The 20,934-nt window shown below is 43.3% G+C and overlaps 1 protein-coding gene across 18 annotated transcripts in view; it reads right to left on the reverse strand.

Moving 5' to 3' along the window:
- RBFOX1 (RNA binding fox-1 homolog 1) overlaps positions 1-20,934 on the reverse strand; it is a 2,022,031-nt gene that overhangs the window by 1,373,525 nt on the left and 627,572 nt on the right. The window lies entirely within an intron of this gene.

Genomic DNA, 20,934 nt, shown 5'->3' on the forward strand with positions numbered 1-20,934 from the left:
CATGAGACTGCCAAGTTGCTACGTCTACTTTAGTTGCAAACCAGTTCTTTCCCTCTCTTGCATGTGTTTAACTCCAATCTGCAGAGCATGTCAGGATGTCTCCTGGTTCTAGAAGTCTGATTCTGGTCCATTTGGACCCCTCCGATTTTCCAACCCCAGCAAGGATTCCCTGCCGGAGTCATCCAACATGACTCAGTGCACCTGCAGCATAAGAGTGACCATGAGTGCCGCTCTGGGCTCCACCACAGGATGCACCGGGCCACGAAAACAGGCTGAAATGGCCTTCTGGGTAGAGCAACTCCAGCTTCATACTAGCGGCATTCAAAATGCTACCAGTCCACCTACACGTGGGAGTTGCCTCTAGTAACATATGGATTTATTTCTTCTAAATCCATTCCAACCTAAAAGTCACTCATTACCAGTGCTCTGCTTTGAGAGCAAAAGAAAAACTCAACAGCAAACACCCAACAAAAACCAAACAGCAAGAACCACAACAGCACCAAAGCCCCACTTTGTCTCCAGCAGAGCACAGTAAAGCCGAAAAGGGATCTGGTGGTGAGGTTAGGAGCAATGTTCTTCCCTGTTCTCTCTCCCCAACACTCTGCATTGAGGCGCTATCACTTTCCTAATTTGAAGAATAATAAATATGCTTGCCCCAGACTATTTTCAATGCTCACACAGTTAGTATAAGCCACCTGACCTTTTAAAAATGTGATTTACTCTTTGACACCTAAAGCAATAAATGCTGGATATGCAAGCCCGTACCTGGCTGAGTTGCTGCATCAGCTGCGGCGCTGTGTGCCCACCGGTCTCTGAACCGCCAGCAGAGAGCTGGGCTGACACGCGATACATTGCAAGAGGTGGAAATGCAGTGCCCAAAAGCCATTTACCCTGAAAGGTATTTAATGCCGTCATCCCGGTTTTGCTTTTCCCACTAAAGGACACACAGAGAATTACCAATCCTGGCTTACGAGGCTGTAAATAAGACTAAATTCACCAAGTGCTTCGTCTGCACTCTCTGGCAGGCTGGATATTGGCTGTCACTCTTCGAGGAGGATGCTACTCCGGATTCCAGCAGCCTTATCAATCTTCTTCAGTTGGCTTCTGGGTAAGAGGCCTGCCCATCAGTGTCCATGCTCTCACCTAGGCCCACTCACTGTTTCTTAGTTATTTCCCCTCCTCAGGCTTGGCCTGATGGTTTTTCTTTTCAAACCTTTGCCGAGAACTCTATCGGTGACCTCATCTGTCGCTCTTCCATTACTGTGAGGAACTTGACAAGATCTTGCCCATCTACACCAACTCTGTGCCTTTGAGTCAGTAAGACAGGGAAGAACATTGTTCTTACTTCTAGATTCTAGAAGAATTCTAAAGGCTTCTCATTTAAGAGTCCTGAGTCACATAACATAGGTCTTCGTTTCATCATCTGTGAATGCGAGTAAGAATGGTACCTACCTTGTTGGGTTGTCAAGAAAAGTAAAAGATATATAGGTCACGATGACCTACACAGGCCTGAAGAAGTGCACATACAGAGTACACAGTGGTTACTATTGTGCATCCTTTTTTGAGACAGTTACAGTAATTCCCGTCCAAGAAACAGAGGCACAGATTAGAAGTTCCCTAAATTTCTTCAAAGACTGGGACTGAATCATCTTAAGGAGAGAAGAATGACTTCAAGACCAGAATACTCAACTCCAGGTTGAGTGGACTGGATTGAACAATAAGTGTGTGTGTGTGTGTGTGTGTGTGTGTGTGTGTGTGTGTGTGTGGTAGGTGTGTGTGAGAACTGCATCTTCGTTCTGTGGTACAAATCATATGTAGTTTTCACTCCTCAGGAATAGCAAGGTACAGTCTATCACTAGAAGGCATAGATATTTCCTAAAGCAGTAAATTATTCTCAGGATGTACGAGTACATAAGACCCCTGAGGGCACAAATTTTTGTCCATTTTCTTCTCTGCTCTGTATCCAGAGTCTGAGACAGCACCAAGCACAGGGAGAATACTCAATATGTATTCATTCAATTGATGAATGAATGAAAATGTTAACTACTATTTTTCACCTTCTCAGGAAACTGGTTGAAAATTTGGTGATCTCCTTTCTCAGTGCTTGTTATATGAGTGACTTTGTTCAGGTCCATCACATTCTCTGCCTCGGGTAAATGGGAATACTGGATGCAGAGCACTCTTAATTGTTGCCACCTCAGCTTCCTTTACCTTCTCTGGTAATGGAGTCCCCTCTGTTCTGGAGTACATGCCAGAGGTGGTTAGGATGGGGACACCAGGCTCAGGCAGGAATTGATGCATGATACAGACCCAAGCAGATTATACCTCGGTTGATTCAGGGATGGATCATGATGACACCTGGGCATTTTCAGTCCTATCTGCTGAGCTACAGGGGGAGTTTAACTTTATAGGTACGAATTGCTCAGTCATCATGAGTAAGCATGCTCCACAGACACAGGAAGTCTCTGCAACTGTGCAGGAAATGAAAAGAGGGAGGGAGGGGCAGAGGGAGAGAGGACACTGAGACTGAGAGAGCCAGCCCTGACTACAGGGATCCAGTTGCTGGATACAGCTGTGCCTGAAGCCAGTTTTCCATAATGTAACACCTTAAGCCCTATCTCCAATTTCTATTCTGCTGAACCCAGTTGAATTGAGTTTCTATCCATTTGCAATGGAAAGAGCTCTAACAAATACAGAAATAATGTATGTTTTATAGTACTATTTCAAATCATTCTAGCTATTTTAAAATAATTAATGAGGAAGAATGAGTGATATAAAAGACTGAAATACATACATGTTTATAATAAAACTAGAGGCCTCATGCATGGCATTCATGCTCTGGGGGGAGGGAGGGATTCAGTGGGTCCCTCAGCCCAGCCTGTATACCCTCTCACAGTTCGGGACCCCTTGGGGGATGTCCACCTGCTAGCTTCAGGCCATTCCCCGTGGACATCCCCAAGGGGTCCTTAGCACTGCAGAGTCAAGAGAGGCTCCCGCCACCACTGCTGCGCTCACCAGCTTCTGGCTGAGCTGCATTCCCCCTGCGGGAGTGCACTGGCCATCAGCGAGCAGCTCCTGCATAAAGTGTCTGCCCCCTGGTGGTCAGTGCATATCATAGGGACCAGTCATTCTGCTGTTTAGCTGATTTGCATATTAGGGTTTTACTATATAGGATAGGGTTCTAGAAAGCTTATAGGTTCAACTATAACAACTTTTAACATATTTTAGTCTTGATATTTTTAAACATTTTGGTTCCCAAACTGAAGTATATTATATTTTAAAGCAAACATGTAAGAACTGCATTAGCCAGTTGGACATAATAAAAGCACTGTGGGCTAAGCAGCTGAAACCAGTATTTCTTTTTTCTTGTCCTATTAACATACACTTGAAAAGAAAACAATAACAATAACAATAATAACAGCAGTAACTAACTTCCCGGGTTTTTCAGTTCTGAAATTATTTGCTAAACTAGACTGAACTGGTCCAAAGGCAAAGGAAAGCTTTTCCTACAATATCCAGATATCAGTGTGCATTCCATCAGCTCCTCAGCATCAATTTTCCTTGAATAAACATGTTTTGAGTGGTTCATCTCGGCCCTGAAATCTAGTGCCATAGGTAACATAAAGGGACCAGGGCTTACTTATAACTCAATTATCCTTCAGATTGGTCAGTCTGATGCTAATTCTGAGAATAAGAATAGGGGTAAAGAAATAATCTAGCCCTGGCCCATATGGCTATTGACTGGGTGTCATCCTGAGCACCAAAAGGTTATTAGTTCAATTCCTAGTCAGGACACATGTCCAAGTTTCAAACTTAGTCTTTAGTGAGGAGAGCACAGGAGGCAGTCAATGGGTGTTTCTCTCTCACATCAATGTTTTTCTCTCCTTCCCTGTCTCTCTAAAAATCAATAAAAAATATTTTTAAAAAATTAGATTTAGATTCATTTAAAAGAAAGAATCTAGACATAGCTTCTGACTCATTATGACATTCACAAAGTTACTGAGAAGCACCATAAATACGCTAGACTTACACATAAGAGTAACAAAGATGTCTAAGTATTTCAACTTGGCACTGTGAACTAAAGAGTAACTGGGTAATTTATTTAAAAAAGCATTAATTTATTTTTATTTAATTAAAATGGATTTCATAAAAATTTCTTCCTGCCTCTCACGTGGCAAGGTTACATTTTCCTTCAGCACACACAAAAATCAAAGAGCTTTTCCAATTTAATGACAAAGATATAGAAAATACTAGGTAATCAAAATCAAAGAACAATATGAAAGTCTGACAAATAACTTAATTAGATATTGTGCTTAATTCTGAGTATTAAAGGAGATATGTTAACTTTTATGCCACTGTTAGATAAAAATTTGTAAATAAGTTAGTGCAAATACAAATATATACATTTTATATATATATATATATATATATATATATACATATATATATATATATATAAAATTGTTTAAATTGCTTCCAGATAATAGAACTTTATATATAGTACATAAAATATATTTATATATTAATAGATTTAGGTTTATAAATTATATATAAATCATACATAATTGTAACTATAACATATACTATTTATATTTATAAATACAGATAAATATATTAATCATACAGGAGGGGGCAAAAGTAGGAGCACTATTGTGAGTATGCAAAACAGTTTATCCTTGTATTATTATGTTGTGATTATTGTATTACTTTCCACACGTACTATAGACCTTCCTGCATTAATTTGTAATTATACATTGTAATTATAATATGATTTATTACTATATATATAATTTTATTATCTAGAAGCAAACATCTTAAAAAAAACTGGGTTGCAAAAATGAACTGACCTGAATTACAACGCCTAACAAAAAGCGAAATTGTGTTTTACAATTTATGGTGGAACATGTCCATGAATTTGCCTCCCCAACCAGCTGCTTCTTCGTGTTGATTTGGGTTGTTCTGTGCTGATTTATCTAAACAGAACTGATCTATAAAACTGAGGGTGACTTTGATCAGACTTTATTACAGTGTGGTATTTGATTATGTCCTAAAAACCACAAAATCTTGGCTTTGCTCATCTTCCCACATGCCCGAATTTGATAAACTACATATAAGCTGTGTTTGCAAAGAGTGGGAACTCTAAAGTATATATGATAATCCAGGCATCTAGTGGAATTTTTAACTTTTCACTCCATTGCCTTGTCATTTTGAAGTCATTTGCCTGATAGATTTGGATATTTTGAAGAAATCAGAAGTGAAATATTTACTCAACATTCTCCAGTAATATGAACACCTCTTTCCACATTAGGTCTCTTTCTAAGGAGTTTTAGTTGTGTAAAGTTCTAATACTATTACTGCTCAATCACATTTTTTTAACAGAAGGAAGGCTTTCTATGACAATGCAGTAAGGTTTTTAAAAACTTCTTTCCTTTGAATTTGAATTTTGAAAATTTGCTTATATTTAATTACTTAACATCGAATGATAACCATAGTATTATTGCACTGAAATTTCCTGCAAATTCCTAAAATAACAAAGTTTTAGGGAGATTTATATGACCTTGAAATTCTCCAGAGAGACAATTCTGAAGTTCCTTATGAACAAAGATTCGCAAAACAATTGTATATTTTTGTATTGAATTTATTGAGGTGACACTGGCTGCAAAGCCATACAGGTTTCAAGTGTACAACTCAATAAAACGTCATCTGCACGCTGCACTGTGCTCCCATCACCCCAAGCAAAATCTCTGTCCTTCCCCAGTCCCCACCCTCCTTTGCCCACCTTTACCTACCCCCACCCTCCTTTCCCTCTGGCTATCACCACACTGTTACCGATGCCATATGATATAAATATATATTTTTTTTGCTAATCCCTTCACCTTCTTTTATCCAGCTCCATCCCCCGCACCGCCACCCTGACAGTTGTCAGTCTGTTCCATTTATCCATGCCTCTGTTTCTATTTTGTCTGTCAGTTTATTTTGTGCATTAGATTCCACATGTAAATGAGATCATATAGTATATGTCTTTCCTCCAACTAGCTCATTTCACTTAGCATAATAATCTCCAGGTCTATTCATGATGTTGAAAAAAGGTGAGATTTCCTTCTTTTTTATGGCTGAGCAGTATTCCACTATGTCCGTGGTTGGCAAACTGCAGCTCACAAGCCACATATGGCTCTTTGGCCCCTTGAGTGTGACTCTCCCACAAAATGCAACAGCCTGGGTGAGTCTATTTTGAAGAAGTGGCATTAGAAGAAGTTTTAAAATGTTGGCTCTCAAAAAAAAATGTCAATCGTTGTACTGTTGATATTTGGCTCTGCTGACTAATGAGTTTGCAACCACTGTACTATGTGAATATACCACAGCTTTTCTAACCACTCATCTACTGATGGGCACTTGGGCTGTTCCAGAATTTGGCTATCCTATATAATATCCTATATAATAAAAAGATAATATGCAAATCGACCAAACAGTGGAATGGCCGGTGGTTATGATAAACAATGACCACCAGGGGGCAGATGCTCAATGCAGGAGCTTCCCCCAGCCCGCAGCCCTCTGAGCACCTGATAAGGAACAGGGAACCAGGAATAGATGGCGGGCAGCACCAGGACAAGGCCCCTGCCCTGCAGGTCACCCAACACACAAAAAGCAGCTGGCATTGGGGAAGGGGCAGCAAGCCCAACCTCTTGGTCCTTCCCCTGGCCAGCAGGCTCTGATAGCCCAATGGCGAATGAGGAACAAGGGTTGGGTGACGGCGGGAGGCGGGGCAAGCTACCTGCAGCCGGAAAGATGGTCCTGATTGCAGGCTGGGCCTAGGGACGTACCTGTGCACAAATTTCATGCACCGGTTGTAAATAACGCTGCTTGCCAAGGGAATAGCAGGCCTCCAGTTTCTTCAAGCTGGTTAGATCATTTTTCTCTCCCTCCCTCTTTTCTTCCTTCTTTCTTGATCAGCATGTTGAGTGCCTACTTTGTGGCAGGGATTGCGACTGGAGATAAGAGAAAAAGCAAGACACAAACTAGTCCTGCCCTGCTGGAGACCATAGGGCTGCAGGCTACTAGAACAACCCATTCCTAACCCACCTGCGAGGCTGTGCTAGACCACCAGGGAGTCGGGTACAAGCTCAGGCCCAAAGGAAAGGCCAACCCATCAGAACCACAGCCTCAAGTCCGCATAGAATATGGTTTCCACAATGACACAATTAACGGAGTAAGAAGTTGTGAACAGCCTAAAATCAGAAAGATTTCAAGTAATTAAAGCAAATTATGGAAATGCAAGTAAATTGAAGAAATCTTGGCACTACTGATAGAAAGACTACCTTTTCCCCATCAAATGTATCCAAAAGACCTATTCACCAAAAGGTTAGAGGGGACTGCTCAAGTACTGGCATTTCTAATCATGAGTTTTCTTCAACTGACAGAATAATAAGTGCACATATGGTTGTGTTAAGTGTCCTGGAAACTTTGGATGTACATTTTCAGTGACTGGTGCAATTAAACATTAACTGTCCATTTCTTAGTCCTGAAGAAGTCAAGTTGCTCTAGGTAACTAGCTTTCTATTTATTTATTTTTATTTCCAAGCAAATAACAGCATTTCCATCAATTGCCTGTAACGGATTCTGCCCTAAGCAGCTTCCTCCACCCTCCCCACCTTGTGGACAAGCTCTTCAATGGAGACAGATTTCTCTAGAAAGGCTGAGGCTGTGGCTTCAGGGAAAAGCAAACTTCTTTCTGATGAAAAGGAAAATATGTCTCATCCAATGTATTTCTTTAAACTAGCTCAAATGTTGTTCTTAACATCAAGCTGTGAGCTATCCCCATCACACAGATAACACTAGTACTATAGGTGTCACTATAGTGAGTTATTTCTTTCTTTTCAATGGAACTTTAAGTTCTGGTCCAGGTATCCACTTGTCTTCTCAGATTTTTCACCTCTATTCACTATATTTTTAATTGATTTTTTACAGAGAGGAAAGGAGAGGGATAGAGAGTCAGAAACATGGATGACAGAGAAACATGGATCAGCTGCCTCTTGCACCACCCCCCCCCCCCCCCCCCGCGGATGTGCCCGCAAACTAGGTACATGCCCTTGACCAAAATCAAACTCGGGACCCTTTAGGACACAGACTGAGGCTCTATCCTCTGAGTCAAACCAGTCAATGCTCTATTCACTCTTGCTATTTGCAAAATGAAACTATATCTGACACAGGTTGTCTTTGAGAAAGTGTTTGCCCCTAAAGAGCAGAGCATGTATTACCACCACCACCCCCCACCCCCCCTCAGCCTGCCCAATGGAAAAACTAAATAGATTAAAAGGCAGCTTAATGTCTGTGTGTACATTTTTGGCCTGGATACTCTCTAGGCTGGAATCAAAGATGTAAGTTCTATTTTTAATGTCTTCTTACGGAAGCACCATGAACTTAGCAATGCACAGAATTTATGACATACTCAATTTTATACCACGAGGGAGATGGGGGTAGAGGATGACTTTTCCATCACATTTCCCATGAATCTCAGATCACTTGTAAATTGCAGAGCCTGACATTTAAACTGTGCCATGTTGATAGCTCAGGCACCACCCTTCCCCCTACCCCCCTCCACCAGGGGACCACTGCTGATGCCTCATTTCATAATGCAGCATGATGGTGAGTCAAGGGTGAAGATCAACCTGTTAAGTCTAAAGCAATTACCTTCTCCTGCAGATAAAGAGAAGCCCACATCGGAGCAGAGGGCGGAATGAGCAGAGAGACTCCAAGAACCATATGGCCAGCTTCAGCTTGTATCCTTGACGTGACGGCGGGCACCTGGGCAAAGGCCAACGCTTGGCGCAGTGCACCCATGGCCATTTCTGGCCAAACGCTCATCTATTTCTGGAAACTTACCTGCCCTTTCCGGTTGGCTATCCTGAGACTCTAAATTCTGACATGAGTCCCTGCTGTCTCAAATCATATGTTCTATTTACATTTTTAGAATAGCGTATTAAAATGGCATCCGTTCCGAAAACCCCGTACCGACAATATCCCAAAAGTGCTGAATAACCATCGTGTGTGGAGGCCCACTTTCCGGTAGCATCGAATTTAGCAGTGCTGTATTTGAGTAAATGCTTTCCCCCCCTTGATGTCTACATTTTCAACAACAGCTGAGGTTTTTCAGTCTTAGAAACTGGAATGCTTTTTAATTAGTGCTTTGCACTTAACCTCTCAACTGCCACGTCTAGGCTGTATTTCTTAATGATAAAGTGAGAAGAAACGAGGACTCTCATTCCTAGCACACTTCCAAAGGATCCGGATTAGAAACCCTGCTGCTGACATGGACAGGCAGCATGTTACTCTGGGGAAATCCTGGATTTTGGAGTCAGGCATGAGCTAAAATCTAGATCCCAAGTATTAGTTAAGTCATCAAGTAAATGACTTCAGCTCACTAGCTTCAGTTTTCTCATCTGCAAAAAAGGGACATCCATCTCATACACATGACATCGGATGGCACTGCCTGGAACTTAGTAGGTCTTCACAGGGAGGGGACAGAATTCAAAGCCAGGTCTCAAAGCCACATTCCATCCTCCTGCAAAGATGAGGGGAGATGAAGGTCTGGAGGTTCCTGAAAGCTCCTTGGAAGGATGAGAGCTTGCTCCTGAGGCTGCTGACAAGTTTCTGAGCAGGTGAAGGGCCTGTTGAAGTGACTAAGAACGGAGCCCACAAGCACACTGGAGGCTGTGAAACAGTCTGTGGCCACAGAGAAAGCCAGCGTGGGGCACAGAATAACCAAATCAAGCAGTACCTGTAGCAGCATTGAAACCACATCCCCCAGAACAAGAACATGTCAGAGAATCCACAAGAATCACATGGATCGGTGCTTTAAAAATACTTTACCCCTCGCTGGTTTAGCTCAGTGGATAGGGCCTCAGCCTGCAGACTGAAGGGTCCGGGTTCAGTGCTCAGGTTGCCAGCTCAATCCCCAGTAGGGGTGGTGCAGGAGGTAGCCTATCAATGATTCTATCTCATCATTGATGTTTCTCTCTCTCTCTCTCTCTCTCTCTCTCTCTCTCTCTCTCTCTCTTTCCCCCTTCCTCTCTAAAAATCAATATATATATTTTTTAAATTATAGATATTGGGGTTTACTCCATAACTGTGGACTTAGATTCTCCATGTCTTGGGCTCAGGGATTTGTGTGTGTGCGGGTGCGTGTATGTGTGTGTAGAGAGTAAGAGATGGATGGATGGATAGAGAGAGAGAGAAAGAGGGAGGGAGAGGGAGAGGAAGAGGAAGAGGGAGAGGGAGAGGGAGAGGGAGAGGGAGAGGGAGAGGGAGAGGGAGAGGGAGAGGGAGAGGGAGAGGGAGAGGGAGGGAGGGAGGGAGGGAGGGGAGAGGGAGAGGGAGAGGGAGAGAGAGAGAGAGAGAGAGAGAGAGAGAGGAGAGAGAGAGAGAGAGAGAGAAGAGATCAAATACAATGTTAAGTTTGGATATGACTGATCAAGGGTGAAATCTGGGTGTGTATTAGTTAGACACATACACATAGGGCCTTCTGAAAATTGTAGGTATTCTTTCCGACTGAGTAGAAAATATAGGAATGGATTTCCTTATTAGATTGTGCACTTAGAGTACCACTCCATCAAGTATACAACCAAAGGTAAATATAATGAAATTTTTCACAAATCCTGAGTAATTCTATGGAGGTAAAGAGAGGGTATGGAAAATTACATGTAGGCATTTTGCACTGATGCTTGCACTTGGAAAGCTCCAGATGTCCTCAGATCTACAATATCTAAAATTATACACATGGGAAGGTTATAGATATGGAATAGATCTACAGTTTAAAAGTTTAAAGAATGAATATCCCATCTACTCCAACCTCTTTCATATGCAAGAATAACCCAGGGAAATGATCATGTAACCAGATATCTTCAGTGGTGTAGGCTCATTATTAATGGGCATATTGATCATAAGGGAAAGTATCGCACGAGGAGGGAAATGCATGGGGATGTGTAATAAAGAAATAAAATGTTAGACTGTTAGAGGTCAGAGTGTTTGTATTGATATAATCATGCACTTAAATATGCTTGGAAATATTATGTGCCATGTTTGCAGAAATGAATGGCAATAAATTAGTGGATTCTGAACAGCAGATCTTGGCCAGTAAGCTATATGAAGATGAATAAGTTAAGGGTAAGGGATTTGACAAGTGTCTACATCCCATTGACTACATCCCATGAATGCAGACATGGAATGGTTCACACAGTTGCAACCCACCCAAGAGGGAAGGAGACATCTGCTAAGGAAGGATTGTACCTGCTGTGCTTCTGGTTGCCCTGGCGACAGAAGCCCACTATTCATGCTGATGTCATGGTACTGTATACAACACTTGGAAAGGAAATAAATTATGATATCAGTAGCAGAGTAAAGGTAGTCCTGAGAGCCTCAGTGTGGGGAGAAATTACGATCGAGTTTGAGTGGTGATTGTTAGAAGACATGTGACCAGGAGGAAAGATATTAGATGAAAAATGATAAAAATGTAGGAAGTGTGTTTGTGTCTGGGGTGGGCGGAGGGAGAAAGAGAGAAATACTAATGAAAAAATAAATAAATACCTGGGCACGTAATAGGTGTGTCATTTTTCTTCCTGACATACTCCAGACTAGAAACCCTAAATTAAATGTTAATGAGTCCACATTGATTTGTCTATCCTCATTACTCTCACTATGTGGGAGGCAGTCCATCCTGGGAGACTCAATGAAACTCCATGTCTTAGCAAGTTGGCATTTCAGGTGGTGAATGAGGCAGCCTCTGCTCAGGTGTTTTCTTGCCCAACTGTCGCTCCAAAGAGACCCAATTCCTCGATAGGGTGCAGAAGGATACGATGGTTGGTTGTACGTGTCAACTTGGCTAGGCTATGGTGCTTAGCTGTGAAGGAGTGTTGTAGAGGTGATTAATATCTACAGTCAGTTGACTGTAAATAGAGATTACCCTCTAGCATGTGGTGGACCTCATCCAATGAGCTGAAGGCCTTAAGAGCCAAGCCAAGCTTCCTGGAGAAGGAATTCTCCTTCAAGTCTGTAGCACAGAAATCCTGCCTCAAATTCCAGCCAGGAGGCCGCAGATTTCAGCCTCAACGCCTACAAGATCAACTTCTGTCTGTTTCCAGCCTGACAATCTGCCTACAAATTTCAGACTTGCCAGACCCCATATCACATGAGACAGCGCCTAAAAATAAATGTATTTCAATAAATAAAGATAGACAGGCATGGAGATACTTCACTTTAAATACAGATATTTTGATATGGATATATAGTATCTATCTATAGAGAGGGAGAAAAAAAATATATATATATGTATAATTTTTAGAAGTCCCTTCTTTGAGAATTGAAATCTGATCCTTTGCCCCTTTGCCACTTACACTATTGGCTCTGCTTCTGTCCTTGGACATTATGAAGAACAGGTTGAATATAGTCTAATTATTTGTGAAAATACATTTAGTAACTTGGCACACCAATTTTTTAACTCATCAATCAACTAGTCACACTGGATCCTGATTTTCTAAAAGCTCTTCTGGTAGATCCAACTGCAATATCTTTCCCCAAGTGTATCAGACACTGTGACCCCACTCCTCTAGACAAGTGGGTAGTACTAGGGGTGATTTCTGGAAAGAGTCAGACCAACCAAATTCTACCTTCGGCAACTTTAAATGAACATTGATTGTCTCAAGTCCATGGGCAAAGCAGGATAAGGCTCAGGGTGGCCATGTCTGCCCACATGCCATAGGCAGAGAAAAGAATCTACAAGCAGAAGATGGAAGAATAGGTCCCAGTATAACCAACGCCTGCAGTTTTCAATTCTCTCTGAGTAAATGATTGAGCTGTCTCTTTGGTGTTCTCTGATTGAACTTTGTGTCCTTAGTTTCTAGAAAAATAGCTCTGAATCTTTCCAGGATACGCTCTGGTCTTAAGATAGCAGAGTGGCTTTAAGTTACTGGTAGCCAAATGACGGGTAACACCGATGCTGATTCTGCATTGCCCGGCAAGAGGGCTGTGTGGAGGATGTATGTTTACACCCAAGCAAAGCATGACACAGTCCTCAGAGCACATTGAGCTGCTTGCTACCTTAGAAATTGAATTTGGAGAGCTGTTTTTACAAAAGGTCAAGCTAAATTATTATAAGGAGAGCAATTCTTATAAGGTTACTGCAGTGAGCTTCACCCAACAGTATGATAATAAGCAAAAATAACGGGAAACCCAGATAGAGCATTCATGATGTGCTAGTCATTGCGCTGAGAGTTTTGCGTCTAATTCATTCTCACTTCAATGCTATGAGGTATCTGCTGCTATTATTACCATTTGACAGAACAAGTGGTGACCATCCTCTTTGCCAAATTGTGCTTAAGAAGAAAATTTGAGAGCCAAAATTCAGTACATAGTATCAACAACTTTATTCCTGTAGAGAGGGATCAAAATAGTTCACTCCAAAATATATCACATTAGCATACTGATTAGTTTGAATTAAAGTACTTAGAAAACAGTCAGTAGAAGGACACTCTGCCCCTCCCATGTCCATTTGAAAGCAGGAAATAAATATTCCAGGTATTGCCGAAGCTGGTTTGGCTCAATGGTAGAGCGTCGGCAAACTGAAAGGTCCCAGATTTGATTCCAATCAAGGGCATGTACTTTGGTTGCGGGCACATCCCCGGTAGAGGGTATGCAAGAGGCAGCTGATGGATGATTCTCTCTCATCAATGTTTCTAGCTCTCTATCCCTCTCTCCTCCTCTCTGTAAAAAATCAATAAAATATACTTTAAAAAAATATTCCAGGTGCAAGGCACCCTCCCAGTACCAGGAGGGGGAAGGTGTCCTCTCTCCAGAGACAGAGAATTTGGGGCCAATAGGCTGCATAAACAGGCCTTGCTATTTCCTCATCAATTTACTACCCCAAACCCAAACCCTTTGCCTTATCAATTCTTCACACTTTTATTCTTTCTTTGTCTACAAGGTATAAAAGCTGCCTGCTCTGATCATTTCTTGAGCTCCCATATATGTGAAATTATTTTTCTCCTGTTAATCTGCCTGGTGTCAATTTAATTATTAGGCCTTCCAAAGAACCTACAAGGGAAGAAGGAAAAAGCCCCCATCTCCCCAACCCCACCTACACTCCCAATTAGTAAGCAAGATGTTTTACCATTCTTGTTATATGTAAATATATATATATATATATATATATATATATATATATATATATATCTTAATTTTAGGTCCAAGTGGTGCCAAGTACCTATTTCTTTCATCACTGTGTCCTCTATTTGTTTCCAAGACAACAAATAGAGTGGGGCAGTACGGCATCCAATCATTTATGTCAGAAATTTGGAGTGGCTTCCTCCTTCTGGAGCCAGAATGCCCTTCATCTGCAAACACAGGGTGAAGTTGTTATAATTTCACACTTGCCGAATAACAAAGCGTCCTTCTTCTCCCATCAAGTCGCTGTGGATCTCAGGATCCACTTTCCGTTCCTGGAATCGCGACTAAACGCTCTGTAAGTGGAGAGAGCGATCGCTAAGTGGGCTTAAGTTGTGAAACGGGCATTGTCTGAATGGAAAATTTGGCTGGGAGAGATAAACAGATGGCTGAGGCCCTGTTTCAGCTTCTCAGAGTACAACAAAGTGGAGGGAAGAAAGAAGAAACATGCTACATTAAACCGGAGATGCTCAGTTGGAATAACCTCACGTGTCAAAAATATATCTATTTACACAGAGCCTGGATTTAAACACCAGTGCTCCCCCTACGAGCAAAAGGGAATTCGGAATAGTTCTCTTTTCAAGCAATCATTTTCTCTTAAAAATACCAAAAGAGGAAAAAAGTGCCGAGTAAACAGAACATTGAAAAGAATCAAATAATATGAAAGAGATTTGAATCGGGCCTTCTCTATAGAAACCCCTCCATCCGCATCCCCGGATGAGCTGAGTGGCAGCTATCTCTTCACAGACGCCTTTCGGGGCCTCAAGATTTAATTCATTCTTACCGCTACCTCTGTTTAGGGAGGATTCTCCCTTAGAAATCAGGATTGCTCATCTCCTTTTGTCTTGGAGCATCCTGTAAAGCCACCTGATTTCCCACAGGCATCCTGCGTCCAGGGAAAAATTAGAGCCTTTGCTCTAACTCCGCTGGATTTTTCACCTCTTCCGCCCTCCCTCCTGCCAAATCCTGACCCGTGTGTCCAAATGATGACTCTTCTAGGAACAGTATGAAAACGGAGGGCGGCGCGATAATTAGTAATGCCTGTGGTGTTTGTTTTTGCAAAGATGTGACTTCACTTACTAAAGTCATTGTTTTTCTTGGTTTCCCAGGCATAGTCTGAAGGAGTTGTTCGGGGTTCACTGGTAAGAATGCAGAGGTGAAGCAATTAAGCAAAAAATCCTTGCTACTGTCTTTAATAGAAACATTCAGGATGGAAGGAAAAGGAGGGAGGGAAGGGAGGAGGGAGAGGGTGGAAGAGGGAGAGAAAAGGAAAGAAGGAGGGAGGGAGGAAAGGGGAGAGGAAAGAAGGGAGGGAGGGAGGGAGGGGAAATAGGGAGGAAGGACAGGGGGAAGAGATAAGAGATGAAGAGGGAGGGGGAAAGAGGGAGAGGAGAAGGGGGAATAGAGGGAGGGCCCAAGACTGATCTCAGTATTTGCAGGTATCATCAGGGACATCATAACTTGTCATAAAGACGGATCTTCAGAAACCCAGACCAGCAAAGACAACAGCCCAGTCTAAGGGTAGTTCTTTGTTGGTGTGAGAAGCAGTGAGGCTGGCTCTTTAGCACATCCAGGGCTGAGAAAGAGGGAGGCCTAATGAAAACAAAGCAATGCCCCTATTCCTGCTGGAAAATCATCTTACCAAGAATCGCTGTGACAAGAAAGCACGCACTTGCCTCTTTCCATTCCACCCCCAACCCTATCAAGTCCTCAAAGACTTGACTTCAAACATAAGCCCCCTCTTCACAAGCCGCCTGCTCCTCTGCCTTCTCCCGCACTCCCCTTTGAAATCCGCAGCCTCTCAAGTGTGAAAACCTGGGTCAGGCCTTTGTCTAAAGTGAAGGCTTCGGGCTTTCATCCTCTCCAAGATCTCCCCTCCTCTTTGACCTCCGCGCCAGCAAGACATCTTGTCCTGCATCTGGGATTCAATGGCCTGCTCCCGGTAACCTGAATAACTGGCGTTTGCCTCACAGGAACACAGCAAACCATCGCAAAATCTCCGCAGTGCCACAGGGCCTTGGCGAAAGGAGAGAATTACAGGACATTTTCCCTCCGTGGTCTCAGGAGACATGCCTTCTACTCCAACTATGCCCCCCCCCCTTTTTTCCCCCTCAAATATTTTAAACTTTTACCTCTCCCCAAATTTCAAAATCATTAAGTTAAGACAAACAGTATAGGCCCTCCCATGCCTGGTTGTATTCTTGGCTCGGCCTTTGCTCCTGGTTTCCCTCTTGGCCTGTCCCCGTTTGCAGGTGGAGACCCAGCCTGTCTTGTTTCAACATTTTATCCCCCACGGCCTGCCCCATGCCTGTCACCATAGGAGCCTCTCAATAAATATTAGTTGAATAAATGAATGAATGAGGCATATGCAGTAGGGAGAAGAATGAATCTTATTAAATTGAGTCTGATATTAGAATAGGATTAGAAAAATCCGTTGGGGTTTGGAGCTTATTAATAAACAGTTGCATGATATTAAACTATGAAGACAGGGAGGAAAAACAGCTCATTATTCTGGTATTTTCCTTCCTAGCATAAAGCCAGGGAAGGAGCCGCATTGCGAGGAGGCAGGCGATACATTTAAGCACCGTAAATACCAACATTAGCACACAGCCTCTGTGCAATCTAATTTACTCTCCAACGCAATCCATCATAACTGAAGTATGTTTTTGCTTATAGGGATCATAAAAACTCGCTTGATTTATTGCTTTTGTTCCCCTCCTGTGTTCCCTGGGAAAATTACACATGGATCTCCTTCTTCGGGGAAAGAGAGATTCTTGTCACCGGGGCATTGACAAACACAAACTTACTTTTCCCACTGGAGGGAAGGTGTCAGGAAAGGGGAGTTTAATCAATTGTCACATCAGTGCTGTGGTGACCGATCTGCACTCAGTATTAGTTCTCTGTGCGCAGCTCACCTGCAGGGCCTAAAACAGTCTCCATTCTTCATGAGATGTTCCTTCAGCCACAGTCTCAAATATTTATTGCTGGTGATCATATTAGCATTCAAAAGGATAACTGCAGACTTGGTTTCATGAGGTGCCTCTCACAGGCCATTTTATTTGGGCATCCCTGAAGTTTTTCACAACTGAGACCTGCAAATGGAAGCAGGGGTTCCCAACCTCTCTTTTGACCAAGCCCCACCTAAGCACCTCTAAAATCCTGATGCCCTGCCCCGCCCCTCCCCATGACTTATAATTCCTATTATTCAAAAAGTGAACTCTATTCATGTGGAGGAAGCCTAAGAGGCCATGAACTTGGTCTAAACAAGCTTCCAAAGAACATGGCATCCATGAAAGAGAAAAATAAAAGAATGAAAGGACAGTTGAAATACGGAGGAGGAATTCACTAAGAAATTGTTTAAAACGTAATAATAATAATAATAATAATATGAAGTGATATGAATAAAAAAGATAGTAAAGTTTCAAAACAAATAACAGAGAACTGAAATGCATAAATATGTCACAATATATATTTATATACTGTATATGAGGCCCTTAGACAACAAGAAATGCAAAAAATTCACTGTTAATAACTCATTCTCGAATTTCCCCCCTTAAAAATCATATTGCCCCTCTGTGGGGCATGTCCCCCAAGTCGGAAACCACGGCTCTAACAGGTCATTTTCATTGCTTTGGTCAGCAATCATGCCAGCTCCTCTCTAGCTTCATGGATTGGTATATAAGAGGATGTAAGAGGTGTCCTGATGGGACCTCAAGCAGGGACCTTTATTTCAAATATAAATGAGTTAAGGAGGAAGAGAAAAGGAGGGGGATAGGAGGAAATAGAAAGAAAGAGGAAGGGAGATAGAGGGGAGGAGGGAAAGAGGTAAGTGGGAAGGAAGGAGGGAGGTATAGAGAAAGAGTAAGAGAAGAGATAGAAGAAGTGGACTTAGAGTCAAGGGAAGAGGAAAATGAGAATAAAGAGAGGAGCTAGAGTGAAAGGGAGAGAAAAGAGTTTAAGGAGAGAGGAGAAGGAAGAGGAGGAGATGGGGAGAGAGAGAGAGTGAGAAAGAAGCTAAATCAGGTAGCTTATTCAGTTTCAGACCCAGAACCTTTTGCTTACCAGCTTCCAACACTTAACTCTGAACACCATGCCTTTAATAGGTGAATCTCAGAGTTAATGTGCTTCATCGCAATACCCCACACATTCACTCTGTCCAGAACGTGGCAAACCGTTAGGTGAGGTGGGGCTGGAAGAGAGGCTGCAGGCACTGACAGTACCAGGGGGCTCCTGTAAAACCCAGGAGGACTGGAGCAGACTGCGGGCAGCCCACTGCACTGCTTCAGTGGCCCCCAGAGCCTTCCCCGAACGGAGGCCTGAAACAAATCCCGTCACCAATATGTAGGAGAAGCATTTTCAAAATCAGGCAGATATTTAAAAACAACAACAACACAAAACCCTAAATGTGCACCAAGAGAAGATTAGACAAATCAGGCATCAAGCAAAACATCAAGAGTAATGTTGGTTATGGGACCAAGAGGTTCCTAACAGGGTCCCTCACTGTGTCTCCCAGCTTTCTATAATAAACTGGAACTCCAGGCCTCCTTCTCCTTGGGCTCTCCCTGCTTTGCCCCTCCCAACTCAGTTTTCTGGCTGCCTCCCCCCTCCCTCTGCCTCCTCCCTTCCTCTGGAACCATGGCTCCTGTGAGCATAGTCACTTCCTTTTCCTTGGCTGTCTTCTCCCTTCCCAAGCTGTCCCCTTATCTCCCCCAGAGGAAGAACTGGGCCTTGTTCAGTTCTGTCTCAGAGATTAGCAGGTAATAGTCACTTAACATAAACGCACTGGCAGTACAATAGACACACTGCCTATTATGAATAAGAAAAATAGCAGCAAATGCTTCTTAAAAATTCGGTGGGAAAGGACAAAGCCTCCACTCATTCTGAAACACTACCAAGGCCTGTGGGTAAGCTTGTGCCCTAGAAAAGATCCTGCAGGGACGGCCACCCTCACTGCACCCTGCCGCACAAAGCCTAGCCACGCAGGATTCTCCGCGCTGCCGAGTAGATACTTATGAACAATCAGGCGTTTCAAATAGCCAGAGTGGCCACTGGCTAAATGCAAACAGTACCCAGTGGGCAACTGTAGCGTTATGGCCATGGACAAATGTTAAGGGAATGTACATCACAGCTATGAGTTGCATGCTCAGAAACATCACAAAGTTCAACAGCAGGCGGGAGTGCAGGAGCTGAGTAAGAATTGTCTTTATACTGCCTAGTCCTAAACCAACAATAACAAAGGCATGTCCTCCAGTTCCCCATGCTCATCCCAGCAACGTCTGGCCAAGGAGTTGCACCGTGTTTACCTCGCAGAGACAGTCCGCATTGGAGCCCTCGTTTGACCTGGAACCTGTCACATCAACTCTCAAAGCCGAGTTTGTCTGGCACGTGGGAAAGTCAGGGACCCAAACATGTGTGTGTGTGTTGGGAGGGAGGGGGGTGTGTGTGAGATTTACAGCTTTCACAGCAATATGTTTACATCAATTCTTGACACACAATGAGAGCTCAAAGCATGCTATCTACTGTTATAACCATAAAATTATACTTTCATCCATATGTTTATATAAATGTAAGTATTTAGATATAAACTATATAATACATAATTTATATGTAATCTTCTATCTATATAATAAAAGCCTGAGCGACCAGTATGGCAGAACAACCAGACCAGTCGCTGTGATGTGCACTGACCACCAGAGGAGTCAGTGCTCTCTCACTGGGGGAGCACCTTAGTGATGCCCCTTGGTGATCAGTGCACTCTCACAGGGGGAGCACCACTTAGACCAGAATCCAGGCTCACAGTGGTGAGCACAGCAGCGGTGGCGGGAGCCAAGAAGTAAGGAGCAGTGAGTAGGTGAGTGGTAAGGAGCGAGAGATCCCAGATTGTGAGAAGTATGTCTGATTGCTGGCTTAGGCCCAATCCCCGAGGAGTCCCGGACTACAAGAGGGAGCAGAGTCCTCCTCTCCACCCTCCAGTTTTAGAATTTTGTGCACCCAGCCTCTAGTTATATATAATATGAAACACCATATATTTTACATAATATATAACAATACAATAAATTATGTAGTTACTATATTTCTTCTTTGCACTTTTTATTGTATTTTCTCCCAGTACTTTCTATTATCCTATATAATAAAAGGCTAATATGCAAACAGACCTAACAGCAGAACAACCAAACAACCGGTTGCTATGATGTGCATTGACCATCGAGGTGGGGGGGGGGGGTCGTGCATGGAACATGGTGGGATGGTGGAGCAGGTAAGCAGGGGCACCAGACCAAGCTGGGGTGACAGTCACTGTCATTGGGGTGAGCCTCCAGTGGTTACTGAAAATCCTTTGCTCCAGCTCGAGGCTCGCACTCACAGCCAGTGGCAGAGCCTCCGATTGCACCTGCTGCCAGTGCCGGGCACCAGTCCTGGTCATTTGGGACCATCAGCAAGTGAGACTGGTGGCTACCAGCCCCAATCGCCCCTGAGGGCTTCTCCACCTCCCCCTGCTCCTGAGGGACTATCAGAGCAGTAGCCACCACTTGCACCCATGATGGCGCTGGCCCTGTTTGCTTCCATGGTGGTACCAGCCCCAATGGCTCCATGCTATCAGTGCATGGGAGCAGCAGCAGTGGGAGCGGGGCTTCTGGAAGACAGGGGACCAGGGGAGGGTCCGGGGGGGGGGGGTTATGGATGATCAGCTGAGACCCACCCCAGTGACTAAGGCAGCCTCGTGGC

Source organism: Pipistrellus kuhlii, unplaced genomic scaffold (genome assembly GCF_014108245.1).
Source record: "Pipistrellus kuhlii isolate mPipKuh1 unplaced genomic scaffold, mPipKuh1.p scaffold_m20_p_4, whole genome shotgun sequence".
In the NCBI taxonomy this organism is placed as follows: Eukaryota; Metazoa; Chordata; class Mammalia; order Chiroptera; family Vespertilionidae; genus Pipistrellus; species Pipistrellus kuhlii.